Genomic DNA, 18,685 nt, shown 5'->3' on the forward strand with positions numbered 1-18,685 from the left:
AATCTGTTTAAATGAATCCAGTCTTCTCCAGGTTGCTTTTAATTATGGCACTTTCCACAGAAACAGACTGAGACTAGACCTGGCATCATGAATGGACCGCACAGCTCCAGTGTCCCCACTGGAAGTGGGAATGACAGTGTTTCACCATGAGACTATTGAAAAGTCTCAGAAGAGAAGATGAGCAGAGCAGGTGTCTAACTTTCTGTAGGTGACCTGAATTATATCAATAAGTGTCTCATGTGCCAGCCAAATGTGACCATACTGTCACAAAGGAAGACTTTGTTTATGTTACCATTTAGATGCTTCAGTTCATGGTGGGTTTGCTTCATGGCTCGCCCCGATGTGAGGCAGGGCATCATGAGCACATACTAGAGCAAAGTTCCTCACCTTGCAGAAGCCAGGAGACAGAGACACAGGATGATTGATTGACAGAACAGGATGGGACCTGGATGCACACATTTGCCCTGGTATCCCACCTAGCCACTTTCCAACTATGTCCTTCAAAACAATATGTGACTCTTCTAGCACTTAGGTCCCCAACTCAAAAACAGGAAATCAAACTTCCCCTCTGTGAGCCTCAGTTTCCTCAAATGGAAATGCACATGGCAGGAGGCTGAAGGGCTTGTGCAGTGGCAAAGGGAGCTTGCTGCGTGTATAAAGGATCTGAGTTCAGTTCCTCTCATTCTTGTCAAGTGGTTTCAACTTCCTGTAACTCTAGAGTCAAAGGATCCAAGGCCTCTTCTAGATTCTGAAAGCACTCACACACCACACCTGAGGCAAACATAGAGAGGGAGGGAGAGAGAAAGGGGGGAGGGAGGGGGGAGAGAGAGAGACAGCAAAAATAAAATAAATTTAAAAATAAAAAGTCTTTTTTAAATGATTGCAAATGACAATAACCACTTAGCGAGCATCAGTATAAAACTTTAGAAAGGCACAAAAGAGCATGGTGGAACTTGGTGCACTTTTTGTCTTGTTTTGGTTTGTTGGTTTTGTGTTCTCACCCCCCCCAAAGGATTTTGTCTGGCTCACAGTTCAGAGGGACACATACATTGTGACTAGGTTATTCTGTTTTGTTTTGTGGATGAAACAGGGTCTTGTGAAGCTCATATTGACCTGTGTAGCTAGGAATTTGACATATAGCCAAGAATGTCCTTGAGCGTGTGATCCTCCTGCCTCCAACTCCTTCATGCTGGGGTTGCAAGGCTGCATTCGAAAGCCCTGTATACAGTTGTTCAAATTAGGCAATTACTCTACCAACTGAGCCCTCAAACAGCCCCTTCTGTAATACTTTCCCATAGGAGATTTGCACAGCAGGGAAGGCCAGACTTTAGCTCTGGAGCAATTTCCCTTTTGCCCTTCCTTCCCTTTATATGCCTGCAAGGCCAAGGAAGATGAAAGCATCCCCAAGACCTGTCTTCATATGAAGATGTGCCATCTGACTTCTTGGGCTTGCCTGCGGGTGCAATCCAAAGACTTCAAATAATTGTCTTGATAGAACCAATTCAGAGAAAGTGCATTACAGGAGGCAAGAAAATTGCCTAATCCTCATGCTCCTGAGTCTTCAATTTGCAGAAACTCGGAATCAAAATAATGAGAAAATAAGAACTGGGTGCCTTCCAAGGCTAGTTCCCCAGAGAACGCTTGGCTGTTGCTCACTCCTCCAGGAAGGTTCCACCCATTAGGGTTAAGATGTCCTTAGGGCTACAGGGGAGCATCCAGAGGGTCAGAGAATGAAATAATAGAAACACACATGTGGTAGAACACACAGATCCAGGAGACCAGAGGCTGAGGGGCCCAGCTCAGTCTCTCCCCACTGCGCAACTCCAGCTTTCCACCACTCTGGAATCCTCAGGAAACTGTAACTGTGCTGAGGTTACTGTGAACCAGTGCAGAGTGTGCCCACTGGTGAGTGTTCAGTAACTACCAACCAAGCTAGTTGTTAGACATAGGCACCTCAGGTTCACAGTGCATTCTGTTTTTATTAGCTGCGATCTCATTGGGACAAAGGAGTAACAGTGCCTGATGATGAAACCATTGAAGCTTCAGTGAGAAAAATGACTACAGGCATTGCAGCACACTGCCCAGTCCCTGCACATAGTCTGTGGTCGCTGTCAATCACAGAATTCAGTCTTCAAATTCATGTGATCCCCAACTTATGACAGTTCTGCTTTATGATGGCATGAAATCAATATGAATTCAACAGAAACAGCATTTTTAATCTTGAATTTTGATATTTTCTTGGTGTTTACAAAAAGATGCACTACAGTCCTCTCTCACGATGCCCGACAGTGACAGAAAGCCACAGCACCCAGACAGCTTGGCAATCAGAGAGGAGCATCTGACACCACAGTTACTCTGTAGCTCAGTTATGACACCCAGGACGTTAGGTATATATAATGTATTTCCCACCTGTGAGAGTTTCAAGTTATCATGAATTTATTGCAGCGTGGCCCCATAGTGCGTCCACTGGGAAGGTCTATACCCTTGACAAGTGGGTAAGTACAATGTTTTTAAGGTCAGCTCTGCTCAGGTTTGACTGTACCCATCACCACTTCCCAGCTGACTGTAAAACCTAGGACAGACTTTTCTCTGTCTGGATCCCATTTTCCTCATCAACAGAAAGTTTCTATGAGACTTTATTGAGATACTTTGTGAAAATCCCCAAGTCTTGGTCACACTAGGTGAGCCTATTGTTGACAAAGAGACTTCCCTGAGGCAATTTTCTCTTCCTACCAGAAGCCTGATTGACACTGTAGTGCCTCCCAGAGGGGACAACAGAGACAGAAGCCCGAGCCCTCTCATAGAGAGCATGGCACAATGCATGGCAACCTATGTCCCTGAGCACACTAAATTCCTGTAAGAACCTTTGTAACAGTGTTTTCCCCTAGGGAATCCATACACTGAATGACTAGCAAAACAAGTTTATTTTTGTTCTGAAGGCTGGGAGCCTGCAACTGAGAACTCACTCCTCGACTTGCAGGTAAACACCCTCGTCTATGGCTTCATACATTCTTTGATCTGAAAAACATTGGAAATATTTCTACTTACACACTCACAAGAACTTCCAAGTTCACTTGGTGCTGTCCCACCGGAGCTATCGCAGGCTCTGTCCTGATTACACTGACTGTGTAATCAAGCTCATTTCCTCAATGATATAAAATCTCCTGTCTCACCGCAGACCACTGCAGAATTGCAGCACTTAACTAGGAAGCTGTCCAGTGTAATGACATTCCATTAAGTAGTGGTCATACCATGGTTGTTATGGTTTGGACCTTAAATGCCTTCTCCCAGTCTACCCCTTCCACATGTGGGACCATGTCACCAGAGAGGCATAAAAATGGTAAGGTTGAATGGGTTCAAACCCCAGAAATCTCAGAATTGAGAACCACGACATCACACTGAGTACCATTGGTTCTGGGCCATAAACATGTGGAGTTCTCCATGCTAATGAGGGATCTAGACAGCACCCACGTGTCCAGCCAATGAGCTTCCCTACTTGGGCATCCCATCCTGCAAAACTTATTTAATCCCTGGTTCACCTTGAACAAAGTGTATGCATTTACATCCACCACCAAATAAACCAGTATGAACAAGCAAGCATCTGCCTTCTTAAACAGTGGCAGCACCTAAACTCCCAGGGAAGGCCATCTATCTCTCTTCCAGCCCCTCTGTATTCTCCAGGCGCTCACTCCGAATAAGACCAGTTCTACCCTTCCAGGACTCTGTCTTTCCCCCTCTCCACCTGGCACACAGACTCCTGGAGGGAAAGGTAGACCTGTGAACCCCCTGTTCCTGACTCCCTCTCTCGTTGCTTGGGTACACAGAGAGGAGAACAGGAAACCACTGTGGACTCTCCACTTTGGACTTTGTCCTGCCTTCTCTGTCAGTGGAGCTTCAAGCTCCAGCTTCGTAGAAACACGGTACAGTACCACACACCCCCTCCACACACACACCCTGGAAAGTTCAGGTGTTGTCTTCAACGCAGCAGAGTTCAGACCTTTGGGATGTAATTGGGTCTTGGTGGCTGTGATCTCATCCAGGGATTCATCCATTTATAGATGCATAGCTTAATAGGCTATGAGAAAATGACAAATCAGGGGGTTGTGGCCTAGTTGGAGGAAGTATGTCAGTGGCTCTACCCTTGAAGGGTGTATTTTGCTTTCAGGATTCCCTATCTCTCCCTCTCATCAGTATCTCTCTTTCCTTCCCAGCCACCAGGAAGAGAGTAGCTTTGCCCCACTCCACCCTCTGCACCACGATGCTCACCCAGATAAGGCCAAAAACAGTGGGACTGAGTCACAGTGGACTGAAGCCACTTAAACTGTGAGCCAAAGTCTTTTCTCCTAGAGCTGTCTGCCTCAGGCATTTTGTCACAGCAACAGACGCTGATCAGCAAAAGCCACCTGTCAGGAAGGAGTGGCTCCAGTAAGATTTTACTAACTTGTAAATGAAGCCCTGACCATATGAAAAAGATCAACTGCTCAGGAGCCAGAGCCACCACCCAGGGATGATTCTTGCCTTTGGGAATCTTAATCTTCACATCTTTAAAATGGAACAACCCTTGCAAGACAAGAATACAGATTAAGTGAGCCATGGAGGGAAGAGTGGATAATTTCATATTGTTCTTCTTTCCTTCCCATCTTTATTCCAGCAAGCCTGCTCTGTGCTCTTATCATGCACAGATTTTCTCAGTAATTTAATCATTTTCTACCTTTTGTTTCTGGATGCTGCTTGAACGTTCCATGGCTCAGTTGCTACTAACCACACTAATCTCGCGATCATAGGTAGCCTGAGCTAAGGTTTGAATTACTCAAAATGGGAACAAATAGTGAATGTCAGAATCACAGGGGTTGGAGGGTTTGGTTTTTTTATCATGTAACAAGGACAGACATTTTAAATAAAGCTAAGAATCACTTTTTAAATTCCATCAACAGAGATATGAAAATTGATTTAGTGTCCAATTAAAACCCCATATGTTCACAGTCCTACCACGACAGGGAAATTTTTACAGATGTGCATTAAATGCATAATTCACGGGTAAGTGGTCTGATTTATTTGTGTTTATGTGTGAAGATGGGCTGAGCATGAGCTACCTTAAGTGAATAGTTTTGTGCCTTTGAAAAATAAGAGGAGCAAATGAAATGTTCATAATTAAAGGCTATTGGTAGCTGAGCATAATATGATCCAAGGTAGTCTATCCATGAGGCTTGTGAGCCATGGACCTTCTTGCTCCCAAGGGTTCTGAGAATAAAACTGAATGCTTCTGGGATTCACAGAAATCTGCTTGAACACGATCACTGTCTCAAGAACCCTGAGAGATAACTTTAGAATGCAAGGCTTATACAATCCATGCTGGGTGGTTTGGTCTGCCCAATAAGGACAATAGCTGTGCTTGGACTCCATTGGGGCAAGTGCAGTGACATAGGAAAGGTGCTTTATAAAAGGCATTCAACAAGAGTTCCAGGCATTGGAAAGATGGGAGTGCCAAAGGCTCTGGCCCTGCACCCACCATTACACCATACAGGCAAGTTCTAGACTTGGAACCAGTCCTGAGCCTTTCCTGGTATCTGTTTACTCATCTGCCCAATAGAATCATAGCAGAACTTGTCTTGAAGAGTTACCAGAAGGTAAGAACAATAGACAAAGGCTGATGTGGTAGCCCCACTGGCAAAGCACTAGCTTTGAAAACATGAAGACCTGAGTTCAATCTTCAGAGCCCGTGTGAAAAGCTGGACATGGTGTTATGAGCTTGCAATCCTACTGTCAGGGAGGCAGAGACATGGGGCTCACTGGCCAGCCAGCCAAGCATACTTGATGAGCTTCAGGCCAATAGATCGCATTCCTGAGACAAGACACCATCAGTCATATAGCTTTGAAGACTAGACAATTGGGAGGCCCAAAGTTCCTGAATAGGTTGGCCTAGATGGCTCCTAGACTCCCAGGAGACCAACTGACTCCTTGGAGCCTCCATACCAAGAATGTCAATGGATGGTTTCAGAATCTGAGGTAAGTAAATGTTGTGGAATAATGTACACTCTCTTGAAGACCCCTAATCACTCCCAAAGATTTATCTGGGCTGTGAGACCCATGGATAAATAACGGTGTTATTTTATGAAATAGCATCTAAGAGAGCTGTTTCACTGAATATCAATCTATAAGAATTGTTTCACTCCACCCAAAGGGAGCTGGAACGCTGACAACCATCTCGGAGAAGAACAGACCAAGGTCCAGCGAACCCACTGCCCAGCCAAGCTTTGTTCCTTTCATTCTGGTCCCCTCACAGTGGTGCCTGATTGTCCTGAGGGCAGAAGCATATACACATAGGCTCCCAGGATTCTGAGAATAAGACTGGATGCTTAGCAGGTTCACAGAAAGCTGTTGAACACAATCACCTTCCATGCAAAGCTCTGCCATATTCCACCACAGCCTCTCATGGATTAAATCCATGAGAACAGAAATCCTTTCTGCTCTGTGTTGTTTCAGTTAGATATTTTATCACAATGAACCCATCAACTAAAAAGAACAATGCAGCCTGAGATAGAACCTGTGTTTGCTGAACCTCGGCCAGGCCTTCTTCTTGATGGTTTGCAGTGTTACAGCTCCTTTTTGTGGGGGAGGGGCAAAGAAGAAGCTCTTCTAGGTGATATTCAGTGCAACAGGTCTCTTGAACTATATTTTGTAAAACAGCAGCTCTTTTTATTCTAAGTAATAAGGGCTCTATAAACCTTGAGGAGTGAGTAGGGATTTTCCAGAAGAATGTACATTATTGGCTGGGGCTTAGGTGCTGGGAAGACTTCATTTGCATCAAGGGGGATTCCAGGTGCTTAAACCTGTAATTTGGCCAAGAGACTGTGTAACTTCCCTAAGAAAGATAGAGGTGGCATTCTGGGGCTACATGCCTGGGGTGGCATTGTAGGGGAAGGGTGGGTAATCCTGACTCCTGCCAGGTCTCAAGATGAGATTTTGGTCTCAGGATTTTCAGGGTTTCAGACACTTCTTGATCTCACTCTTGTTCCAGGCCTGTTCTCCCCGGTAGCACTTGGCCCACACAGGGGTGCACCCATGTATAGATAGCCAGAGATGAGCAAGAGTCCACTCACAAGGACCATCTAATCTTCCAGACACAGTTAAGAAATGTCCCACTTGTGGTAAAGAAAGCCAAGCTTCCTTCACCAACTCTTGCCCTTCACAATGTGAGGTCTATTTCTGGAACGTTGTCTGATGTATTTGCCTGCCCAAGGCACAGGCTAAGGATGCTTAGTGTTCAGAGGACCACTCAATCACTGTCTGTAAACCAAACAGGCATGGCAGCTGAGAGGCTATCACTGTGTTGCAATAGGCCAAGGACAAGCATGTGAGGTATTATCTGCTGACTATGGATCAGTTTAGTACAAGGGAAGTCCTAAGCACGTAGAAGAACACTGTATACTGTCTCTCCATCACTGTAGGACATGAGCTGTGAGGAATCATGTAATAGTAAGTTTTATAGTTTTATTCACCAGATATAATTGTCATCTCTGAAACAATTTGTTGCTGAATAAGCTCGCCCTTTGAAGTTCTTTCTGAACTCTAACTGACTGGTTCAACTCAGCTGTTTTTGCTCAAAATCCCTCTCCAAGCTGACTGGTTCAAACTGGCTTCTCTCTGCTTCTCACAGTATTGCTCTGTTGCCCTCAAATTGACTCTGGCAATTTGTTCTAGTCTTCCGGCTTCTTATTCTCTGGCTCTAACTGCCTCTGCACAAACTCAGTAACAAACTCAGTTCATTGTCCTGCACTCACTCAACTGAACCGCACTGAACTCAACTCCACTCAACTGATTCACTCTGTCTAATCGTTCTCAACTTCATCACTTTGTCTGCCCCTCAATTAGATGTCACATTCAAACATGGCTGCTTCCTTCTACAAACTAACTTTACCTTAAATGTGTGTACTAAGGATGTCTGTATTCCAGCCAGTGGGATTAAAAGTGTATGGTCTACATTCCAGTCAGATCACACAGACCAAGGTCTTTGCATGTGATCCCTTGTGAGTGCAGCCATGTTGCTGGATTAAAATTTCTCTACAAAATCTCCTAATAACACAACCTCCCAAGTGCCCTAGGGCAAAAAAGGAAATACAGTGTCTTGAAATAAGCATGAATGCCAAATCTCTGGGTTTAATAACACACTTGCTCTTCTGTGACATCAAGTTCAAAAGGATGAATGAAATGGCATTCCATACCTTCTGAGTAAGAACTAACTAATTCATTCATTCATCTAATACATAAGTACTTAGTTTATATTATATACCAGTCCCTGGGATAAAGTCTTGGAAAACTAAGCTGCTGGCTTTTATCTTCATAGAGTTTACCACTGAGCCACAGAGTCCCATCCATGACAAATGGGTCCTCTGAGCCGGGTTTCTTGGAATCCTCAGGAAGGAGGCTTTGGGGACAAACTCCCAACAATCATACAGATCTTGGTGTATCCAGCTACATATCCCCCTGACACATCAGTTTTTTTTCCATAAAGAGGTTAAGAGGGCCCAGCATGAAGCACAACCCTACCATGAGGCAGACAGGAGGAGACCCCATAGAGTGTCTTTTTTGCATTTGCACTCCAGAATTGATGGTGTAAATAGTTAGCCAGGTTGCAGTCTGTATCAGGTCCAGTGAGAGCACAGACTGCAAACTAAAATTGCCAAAGGAACACTGGAGTACATTCTGATGTTTATCACCATATCTGTAGCCCTAGGGAATCATAAACCAGTGCACAGTGGCTTTGTAGAAACTTCTGCTTCCTTCTGTCTTTCCTCTTTAAAAACAACACCGGTCCTTTTGTTTGCAGTCTTGACAGCTTTTTCAGACCATAAATGTACTGTCAGCACCTCTGAGATTACAGGCTTCTCCAAGGCCACTGAACTCTGTGAGGATTACGATTGCCTCTGAATTTTCTAGATCTTAAGGTTGCTTAGAAATTGCTCACTACCCCTAGTGTTGATAATAGAATTGTCATGATAACAATAATACCATCAACAGCCATTGGCTGGGAGATGGTATGTGCCAACATCTGTGTCAATCATTTGGTACATTCTGTCAACTTTAATTCTTCTAACTCCCCCAAAGGTCGGGCTTTGAGTTGGGTGCCCTGGTATGCTTGCAATCTCTTCTTCAGGACAAAAGCTTGTATTCCCCTCAGATGCTGGGAGCTAAGAGCTAAGTCACATTTCTCCCCAGGAATTCCATCTCTAGGTGGGAGGGAACTGCCTTGCTCAAGGTCATATCTCCTCCCCAGGGCAGTCTGTAGCCAATAATGGGATGAGCTTTTATCAATCCAAAGGGGAGGATTCAGCAGAATCATCCCACATCCATGTAGCTGCTGATAATGCAACTGGCTAAGGTCTTTGCTGCTGTTGCACGATAGTTCTTCTCCTCCCTTGGCCCAGTCCTTTGTCCTTTACCACTCAGCAAGTGTTGAATCTTAAAACACTGACTTTGAAAAGTCTACCCCAGAGTCTGTTCCCAAAGAACCTAAGGAAGCCACTGCAGTGAAACTATATCTGCTCTGCATGGAGAACAGAAACTCAGAGATGATGTGAATTGCTCAGTCCTTAGGATCTTAGTTGCAGGTGCCAAGTTCAAATCTCCATCAGAGGAATCCACCCCTCAATGGACAGCATCTTCTTCCACATCCCAAGTAATTCTGGTTGGGAATACTCAAGAGTTCCTCTGATGAGTTCAATTTATAGAGTCTTCCTAGTACTTCTGGAAAGAGATGAGATAGCCAAGAAGTATTGGCCCCTCTAGCCCTTCTGCTGGCCTCATGATAATCCAGAGGGCATCCTAGCCAATAGAAAATGATGCTGCATAGGGTTCAAAAGCTGCCATAGAACCCTTACGGACAACCAAGTAAGTTTTTCTGGTTCTTCCTACCTTCGTGGATCATAAGTCGATATGGTTCACATGGGCAAGGGAGCAGAGACGAGGAATGGGGGTCTGGAAGCTAAACCACATTCCTATGATTACATACGTGAATAACTCACACCAGAACCAGCTGTGGGAAGCTGGATAAAGTTTACTTTGGGTGATCAAGGCTTGTAAAGTTTTGTGGGACTGAGGGTAGGAATATCTAGGATGGGCTAAGGGTCTAGAGTACCCAAAATGACTTATTCATGTGAGGAAGCATTTCAGAAATTTCAGGTGCTAGATAAATGGGTTCTGATAATGATAGACAATGGGAGAAAAGAAGCTGATCCTGTGAAGGTGTGTGTGGAGTTTTTTGAATTCCCCAGACATAGCTGGAGAAGAAGAAGCCCTGATGATGAAGGGAGTCTTCCATTACACACCGAACCCAGAGGCTGTCCAGGCAAAGGTGGACTTTGACCTTAATTAGAAGAGTTTTCCCACAACTTATCTCATTATCAAATTAGTCAGATCCTGAACTCCCATTCACCAAGGTGTGAACAATGAAATCTCCGTAGTGTTTTGCCTTTTCTCCACTCTATGTAAATTCTCTGCATTGCTGAGTGCCTAGAAGAGGTGTGGACCTAGATGGGTGTCTTAGATTTGATATTGCTCTTTCCACTCTGCTCTAAGCCTAGTTCTCTTCATCTCTTGCCATGATGCTATAGAAACCATGGTCAAGTTCTCTTCTCAACTGACCACAGACCAGCCTCAATGACTCTCACCTCTTCTCTAAACACATATCATTGCTATGTTCCATAAGCACTAGAAAACATCTTCCCTCTACCACCTACACAACTTTGCTAGATCCCATCTTCTGGCTCAGCCAAAGGCCAGGTTGTTTCCAACCACAGATGCTTCCCCCACACCAGCCAATCTTGGAGGCTTTGCTTCTTTCAGAAAACCTACCCTTGTTACCTCAGAGCAAATTACAGTTGCAGGTCCCATAACCTGCAGAAGTAAAGGTTTCCTTTGTTCGTAGTTGCAAATGTCTCAGTCTGTGGTTGTCGAATCCACTGTTTAGGGGCCAGTGAAGAGGGAGAAGACCAAGATGGGGAGTGCATGGTGGAGCAAAACTGGTTCTCTCGTGGTAACTGGGAAGAGGAGAGAAAGATAGAGGGAGGAGAGGGAGGGATATAGGGAGGTCAGAGAGAAGAAAGAGGAGCAGGAAGAGGAGAGAAAAAAGTATTTCCACTGAAAGATGAGAGGAGGAGAAAAAGGCGAGGTAGAAGAGGAAGAGAGGGGGAGGAAGATGGAGTGGGTAAGAGAAAGTGTCGGTTGCAGCTATTTCAGTCCACTTCAAAGGCACCCCCTTTTCCCAGTGATCTAACTTTTTCCACTAGACCCCACCAGCTAAAGGTTCCTACATAGCCACTACAGGGACCAGGCTTCCAGCACACAAGCTTTGGAGGATGTTTACGATCAAATTACAGTACCTTCAATTTTTCAAGGCACAGCCAGTGTGTTGGTTTCATGTTCCTGTGGCATGAAGGACGCAAATATATTATCATATAGTTCTGGAGGTCACACATCTTATATGGATCTCACTGGGCATTGTGGTTGGGTTTAACGATAATTTGTCTCAAGTTAGATTCACCTGAGTAAGGAACGAGTCTTGAAAACCATCCTTAATGCATTAACTCAGGAGGGTCCACCCCAATTCTCAGCCACACCTTTTGGGAGCAGGCAATCGCCTTTGGCTAGCCTGGCCTTTCCTCTGCCTACTTGGCCTTCCCCCTGGATGCCAAGGTGATTTGCTCTGTTGCTATGGCTGCTGCTGCTGATTCCTTCGATGACATCAGAACCAGCTTTTGGAGGACTCCAACCATGAATTAAGACTCCCCAGGAGTACGGTGATCAGCTTTGCAGACTGAGCCATACCAGTCAGTTACCTTGGGATCATGCCACTGCTGAGGTGCCCAGCCTCAAGGACCAAGAAGTACTGAGTTCTCAGCCTCTTAGATGTGATTCAACTATCATTGCTGTTTTAACAGAAGATTTCTTAAATTCACACACACACACACACATACACACACACGATCACACACAATGCAGCTCTGGTGCTGTATAAGGCTTATTGTAAATATAAAAATTATGTGTGTATTTTATCCAGAAACTGAATGGTTAAATTCAAGGTAGAATATCCGGATTGGAATTAAAGAGTTCTACAACAGAGAATCTGTTTCCTTTGCCTTTGTCTAGAGCTTCTTCTTCTCTCTCCTCTTCATGCCCACCTCATTAGCGTTCTGCTTAAAGCTAAAAGAGAAGAAGAGAAGATGGTGTCCCCATTGAAGAACCTTGGGTCTTCCACGTTATGAAAACCTACCTCCTCTCCCCCACCCCGTCAATCCTCCTCCATCAGCTCATCTCCTCTCTTTTCTCTCCTTAACTGCATACTTCTCATCTCAGATAAGGAAGCATTGTGTCTCTTGTCTACACTCACTAGAAACTCAACTATGACGGGCCTCTCTTTTTCTACATGACAGGCATTATGATTTGCATAGGAAATCTCCCCCATAGGCTCATGTGTTTGAACACATAGTCTCCAGCTGGTGGCGCTCTTTGGAAAGGTTGTGGGGCCTGACAGGAGGAAGTGGGGAACTTAGGGCTTTCTATTCAACCCCACTTTTTTGCACGTTCTCTACTTCCTGACAGATGCAACATGACCTACCAGGCTCCTATTCCTGCTGCTACACGGTTCCTGCAGTGATGAGCTGCTTTCCTTCTAATTATAATCTAGAACATACCCTTCCTCCCCTAACTTGCTTCTTGTGACATATTTAATCACAGCAAAGTAACAAATAACTAATATACAACAGGAAAAAACGGCAGTGGCCAGCCCTGTTCAACTCTACAGTCTCCTTTCTTAGTCCAAATATAAGCAAGAGCGTTTTGTCCACACTATTTCAGCTCCAGGGATGATTAGGGATTAGGAGTTTGCTCTGATAGGATCACAAAACCATCCTCTGAGCCAATGACCAATACCTGAAGGATGGAGTTCAATCAGTGGCCAGTCCTGAGTGAGACAAGATATAAAGGGAGATCCAAAGGCCCAGGAACAGCCTTCTCAAAAATGGCTGTCTTGGATAAGCATGCTTAGCTGTATCCACAGCTCTAAGAGCGTTGGGTAACAAAAGCTAAGGCATGGCAATCTGAGGAGAGCTGTCAAGGATAGAACTTATTCTTTAAATCTGAAATTCACTTTTGAGAGCAAGATGATGGAAAGACAACTGACAAACATCAGGAACACACCTCCAAACCAACATCATATAATTATACTGTTTACCGGAAATCTCACAAGCCAGACGACAAATGTTTCTCTGCAATTATCTGATTTTGTGTTGCATAATTTAGATGTTCAAGTTGTCAGGAAAGAGCACTTATCCATAAATATAAAATTATGGATGTGTATCATCCGGTTATAAGACAATCAGTACACGGGGTTTTTAAGGGAAGTGTACAGTAATTACTCAGGCATGCTGTTGGGGGATATGTTACCTAACCAGGTAATGAAATCGCTGAACACCACTCCTATCCAATTGTCACTCATCTGCAGATGGGAAGTAGTCTACAGCTTTTAATCAAGTCGCGTACTGTTCCATTTTACTGTGCATTAGACAGAAGGTGCTTGGAATCTCTCTCTTTACAGTGCAAGAGCTGAGGTTCCTTCCTTGGCACAGAAGCGAGAAATAAAGGTTATGAAACCTTCAACAGAATTCTCCACCTGCCTTTAACATCTGTCTTCTTTCAGGCAATCCTTAGAAAACCTTACTTGTACGTTGCCTCGGAACTGAGACCGAAGATCATTGGAGACCGAAAATAACATGGATGAGTGCCTACTGTGTGCTGGATATTGTTCATTCACCATGTCTTACCTCATCTCAGCCACCCCCACTTTGTAGCAGGAGGAAATCCAGGCTCAGGGCTGGCATTACGTGTTCACGGTACCATAGCTTCTGGGAGGCAGAGCCAGAATTTGAAATCATGCCATCCAGACTCCGAAATCTATGTGCTTGCTGCCATAGTATAGATTCAGGAGCTGGTAATGGCAAAGAATAAATGCCAAAGTTCCCTCCTAACTGTCAGGCTCTGTGATGCCAATTTTTGCAGCTCTACTCATAAATGGCACAAAAATAGCATCTGACAAATCAAGGCTCAGGGGAACCAAATTCTGCTGGATTGGTCTGTCATCTGTTGTAGTCTTCAAAGTGAAACCTGTAGGAATTCTCCCAAATCTCTCCACACTTGAGCCTTCACACAGTCCACAGGCCACAGAATGCAGGCTTGGGATTTAAGATGTCTGAAAATACAGACTCTAGTTTCTCCAAGCTGTGATTATAAGCAAGTGACCTACAGTGGCAGAGTGTGCAGATGGAAGGGGAAGGGTCATGGAAGCAAACATGAGCTAGCCATGAAGACGTGGTGAAAAATGGTCTAGGTGAGATTCCAAATACACTGTCGTGAACGGAGCACAGAATGTGCTCCTGCCAAAGAAATTGATGTGTTCAGTGAGGAGCAAAGAAGTGGCACATGGGGAGGCTGGGGGTGGACCAGTGAGTAAGCTAACAGTCCACGTAAGCATGAGGACCACAGCTCCATCCCACCTACCTAAGTAAAAGTGGGCATGGTGATGCACACCTGTCACCCCAGCACTGGGGGATAGGGAGGCAGGTGGAGACAGGGAGATCACTGTAGCCAGCCAGCCACTGTAGCCAAATCGATTAACCACAGGTCTGGTATATGATCCTGTCTGAAGAAAACTACCGTGGAAAACAACTAAAGACAACTAGAATTAACATCAGGCCTCCACATGCATGCTTACACACACACACACACACACACACACATGGACATACACACACGTGTGTGTGCACATGTATGTACCGTGCACACAGATAAATGTACACAGGTACACAAATGCATAGTTTTATATACATGCATACATGTATACACATGCATACTTTTACAAACACACACATACAAGGCAAGTAGTCCAGAAAGCATACAGAAATATAGGAAAAACAGGGCATCTCAGAGAGTATTGTCCACAGAGGCCAGGGTGATGATAAAAATCAGCAGAACCACCAAGGCCACCAAGGGAAATGGAAGAGAGCATGCTCCATCTGTCCCAAGGGACACTGCTGTCTCACAGTACCTTTTTCCCAGGGGGATCCTGCCCAGTGGTGCAGAGGCTTCTAGTTTTCAAGAGAAGTCAGCATCCTGAAGGAAATCTCCCAGTTTTTAAATATGTGATACAATTTATATCTAAATGTCTCCTAAAGGCCTTGGTCTCCAGATTGCTGCACTGTGGAACCTCTAGAAAATTTTAGAGGAGGCATCTAGTGAGGTATCCAGGTCTTTGGAGTCCTGCCCTTGAATAGGCCTATGGGACCCCAGAGCCTCTCCTCTCCCCTCTCCTTTCTCTTTGTTCTCTTGTTTGTTCCTTTCTCCTCTTTCTAACTCACTGTCCCCTCCCCCAGCCATGAGATGTCCAGTTTTGTTCTTCCATATATTCCCTCCATGAAGAGCCACCACGAGCCCAGATCAACTTATAAAACAGAGCCAAATTAAACCTTAGTTCCTCATTATAATCAATATTTTGTCCTGACAATCTTAGACATTTGTCACAGTAATAGAAGCTAATATAGATGGTAACAGATCAAAAACAACTAATACAGTAATGGCCCAAATAAAACATCTGCAGCCCAGATTACTCATGTGGCCCCCAGTTTTCAGTTTTGACAGCAATCTTTATGACTCTTGCCCATCCAAGCTGAGCATGTGTCTGTCTGTCTGTCTGTCTGCATGTGTGTGTGTCTCTGTGTGTATGTGCCTGTATGTGTGTGTGTGTCTGTCTGTCTGTCTGTCTGTCTGTCTGCATATGTGTGTCTCTGTTTCTGTGTATATGAGTACACTGCCACTGTCTTCAGAGACACCAGAAGAGGGCATCAGATCCCACTACAGATGGCTGTTAGCCACCATGTGGTTGCTGTGAACTGAACTCAGGACCTCTGGAAGAGCAGTCAGTGCTCTTAACCTCTGAGCCATCTCTCCAGCCCTCATAATTAAGTTTTAAATAATATTTTGTATTATTTTTTAGAGATTTCATGCAATGTATTTGCTCATCTTCCCCCTCTTCCCTGACTCAGCACAGATACACCCTCACCGTTCTTACCATCTCTCTACTCACTAAGTTCTCATCTCCTCCTCCATTGAGCCTGGTCTGTGTTGTCCAATTACTCTTGAGAATGAGGCCTGCCATGGAGCATGGCTGACCTATCAGGGGTCATACCATTAAAGGAAACTCCCTCTCCTTTTCCCAGCAGCTAAGGACATCATCTGCCAGGTAAGACCAGTCCTAACTGTCTGTACATTAACTATATGGTTTAGGTATGAGTTACAAGTTGTGTGTGTGTGTGTGTGTGTGTGTGTGTGTGCACATGTGTGTGTCATGTGTACATGCATATATGCATGTGCACTCTCAAGTGTGGTCTTTTACTCCTATCCCTTCTCAACAAGAATCTCCGAATGATATTATCAAGCCTTGTTTTGAGTTTTACAAAATGGATTTACACTGTAGCTGCTTTGGTGGACCGTTTTTCTTTTTTCAGTTTGGATTTCTATAGAGAGCTGTAATTAAGATATATGAGATTTGTATGTGGTTGTAATTTACTTATTTCTGTTAAATTGTAATATCCCATTGTATTCCTGTACCACAAATTATTTGCTCACTCAACTACTGAAGGGTATGTGACTTACTTCACATTTAATCTGTTATTGTTGTGTCTCCTTATGTTACGTCACAAAAGACCACGTGATCTATGAAGTATTTGAGCCTTCATTTTGTTCTTTCAAGTTATTTTTATATTACAAGAGTATTGGTGCAACCTTTTTCAGTTCTCAGAAGCATATCTGCTTTGAGTTTCAGAAATACCCCATGGATCAGGTATATAGCATCATTAGCTGTGGATTGCTGTGAGCACCTCTCATTTTTTAAATAAGGCAGCATGCCTCTGCACCCGCCTGCTGCTATTAGGCCTTCTCTTTCATGCAATGCTCATGTAAACCCATGGTCAGTCTATCTATCTTACATGCCTGTCTGTTCAGATGCTGTGTGTTCAGATGGTCTCATTCTAGAGGTTCTCCATTTCTCCTTCCTTGAAATGGGCTTTGAAGAGCAGTACTTACGTGAATATTGACACATTTAGTTGTGTCCGGAATAAAGTTATCTTTCTCCAAAAACTACCTCATTAGGTCATATGGGGGAGGGACTCTGACACTCAGAAGGCATTTAGGCTTCAGCATGGCTGCTGGAACAAGAATACCTTTCTCCTCCGTTCACAACACATCTGGCATGTGTCTGTGTTGTCTTTAAATTAAAAGGTGAAGGAAATGGCAGCTGGGTTATTTTTAGTCATGCTCCTCTCCAGAATGACTGAATGGTCTTGTCACCACCTAAACAACTAAAGGAAGATAGCCTTCATAGGCCAGAAAGGGACAGCAGGGACCAATGAGCATATACTGTGAGGGGTTCACAAGTACACACAGAATGCAGTAAAGGGGGAGGGGGAGATAGCTATCATCACTACAAGGGGTCCACAGATGTGAGTGGAAGCTGGTAATAGGGGCAGGTGACATCTTCAGAGGTCTGGAAAAAGCACTTTCAAAAAACAAGAACATAAGTGGGGGAGATGGCTCCGCCAGAAAAGTGCCCGAGGAGGCTCAGATCCCAAGTGCCACGTTAGAAAGCCAGGTGTCACTGTGCATACTTTCTGTATTAGGAAGCTGGGCAGCACTGTGCACACCTCCCATCCCAGCACCTGAAGCAGAAACAGGAGACTTGTGCACAGCCAGCAGAGCCAAATATGTGATGTGTAAGTTCTGTGAGAGACTCCTAATCAAACAATAAGATGGAGAGTGACTGAGAAAGACACCAAACACCACCATGAGGCTTCCAAAGGCATGTTCATTCATGTGTACACACCTGAACACACTTGCACACATACATGCACACACACACACCAAATGCATGCACACACACACACACACATGGGCACACATGTGTTAAATGCACACACATATACATACATACACATGGGCACACATGTGTCAAATGCACACAGATATACATACATACACATGTACACAGGCACACACATACACACACACATGCCAAACGCACATACACACACCAGTTAGAAAATAAAGAGTAAGCACAAAATGAAAGTTTTCCTTTTTTACGTCCCACTGCCTCCAAACACCTCCACTCTGAGGACACCATCTTCCTAGTAGAACCATGGCATCTGAAGCCATTGTCCTGGCATCTCTCGGTCCTGCTGCCGGAAGAGCCACGTCCTAGATACCCCACTAATACTAAAAGGCTAAGAATGCATCAGCCTCAGAGACAGATGGAGGCTCAATATCAGTCCTGCCCCTCCAGGCTGGCCAGTCAAGGCTCCACTCTAGGCTCAGTTTCCCTGTCGTTAAGACAGTAGCCAGCTAAGTTGGGTAGCTTGACGGACTGAATAAGATAACGGATGTAGAGTACCTCCTATAATCGATTGTTCATCTGCTCATCTACTCAAAGCATTTCCTAGACTTGCTTATAATTCAGCATTCTTCTGGATACTAGCCTCACCCTGAAACCAAAGGAGGAGGAGGAAATAAGGAAGGAAAGGAAGAAGGAAGGAAGGAAAGAAGGAAGGAGAGAAGGAAGGAAGGAAGGGAGGGAGGAAGGGAGGGA

Source organism: Grammomys surdaster, unplaced genomic scaffold (genome assembly GCF_004785775.1).
Source record: "Grammomys surdaster isolate TR1022 unplaced genomic scaffold, NIH_TR_1.0 334, whole genome shotgun sequence".
NCBI lineage: Eukaryota > Metazoa > Chordata > Mammalia > Rodentia > Muridae > Grammomys > Grammomys surdaster.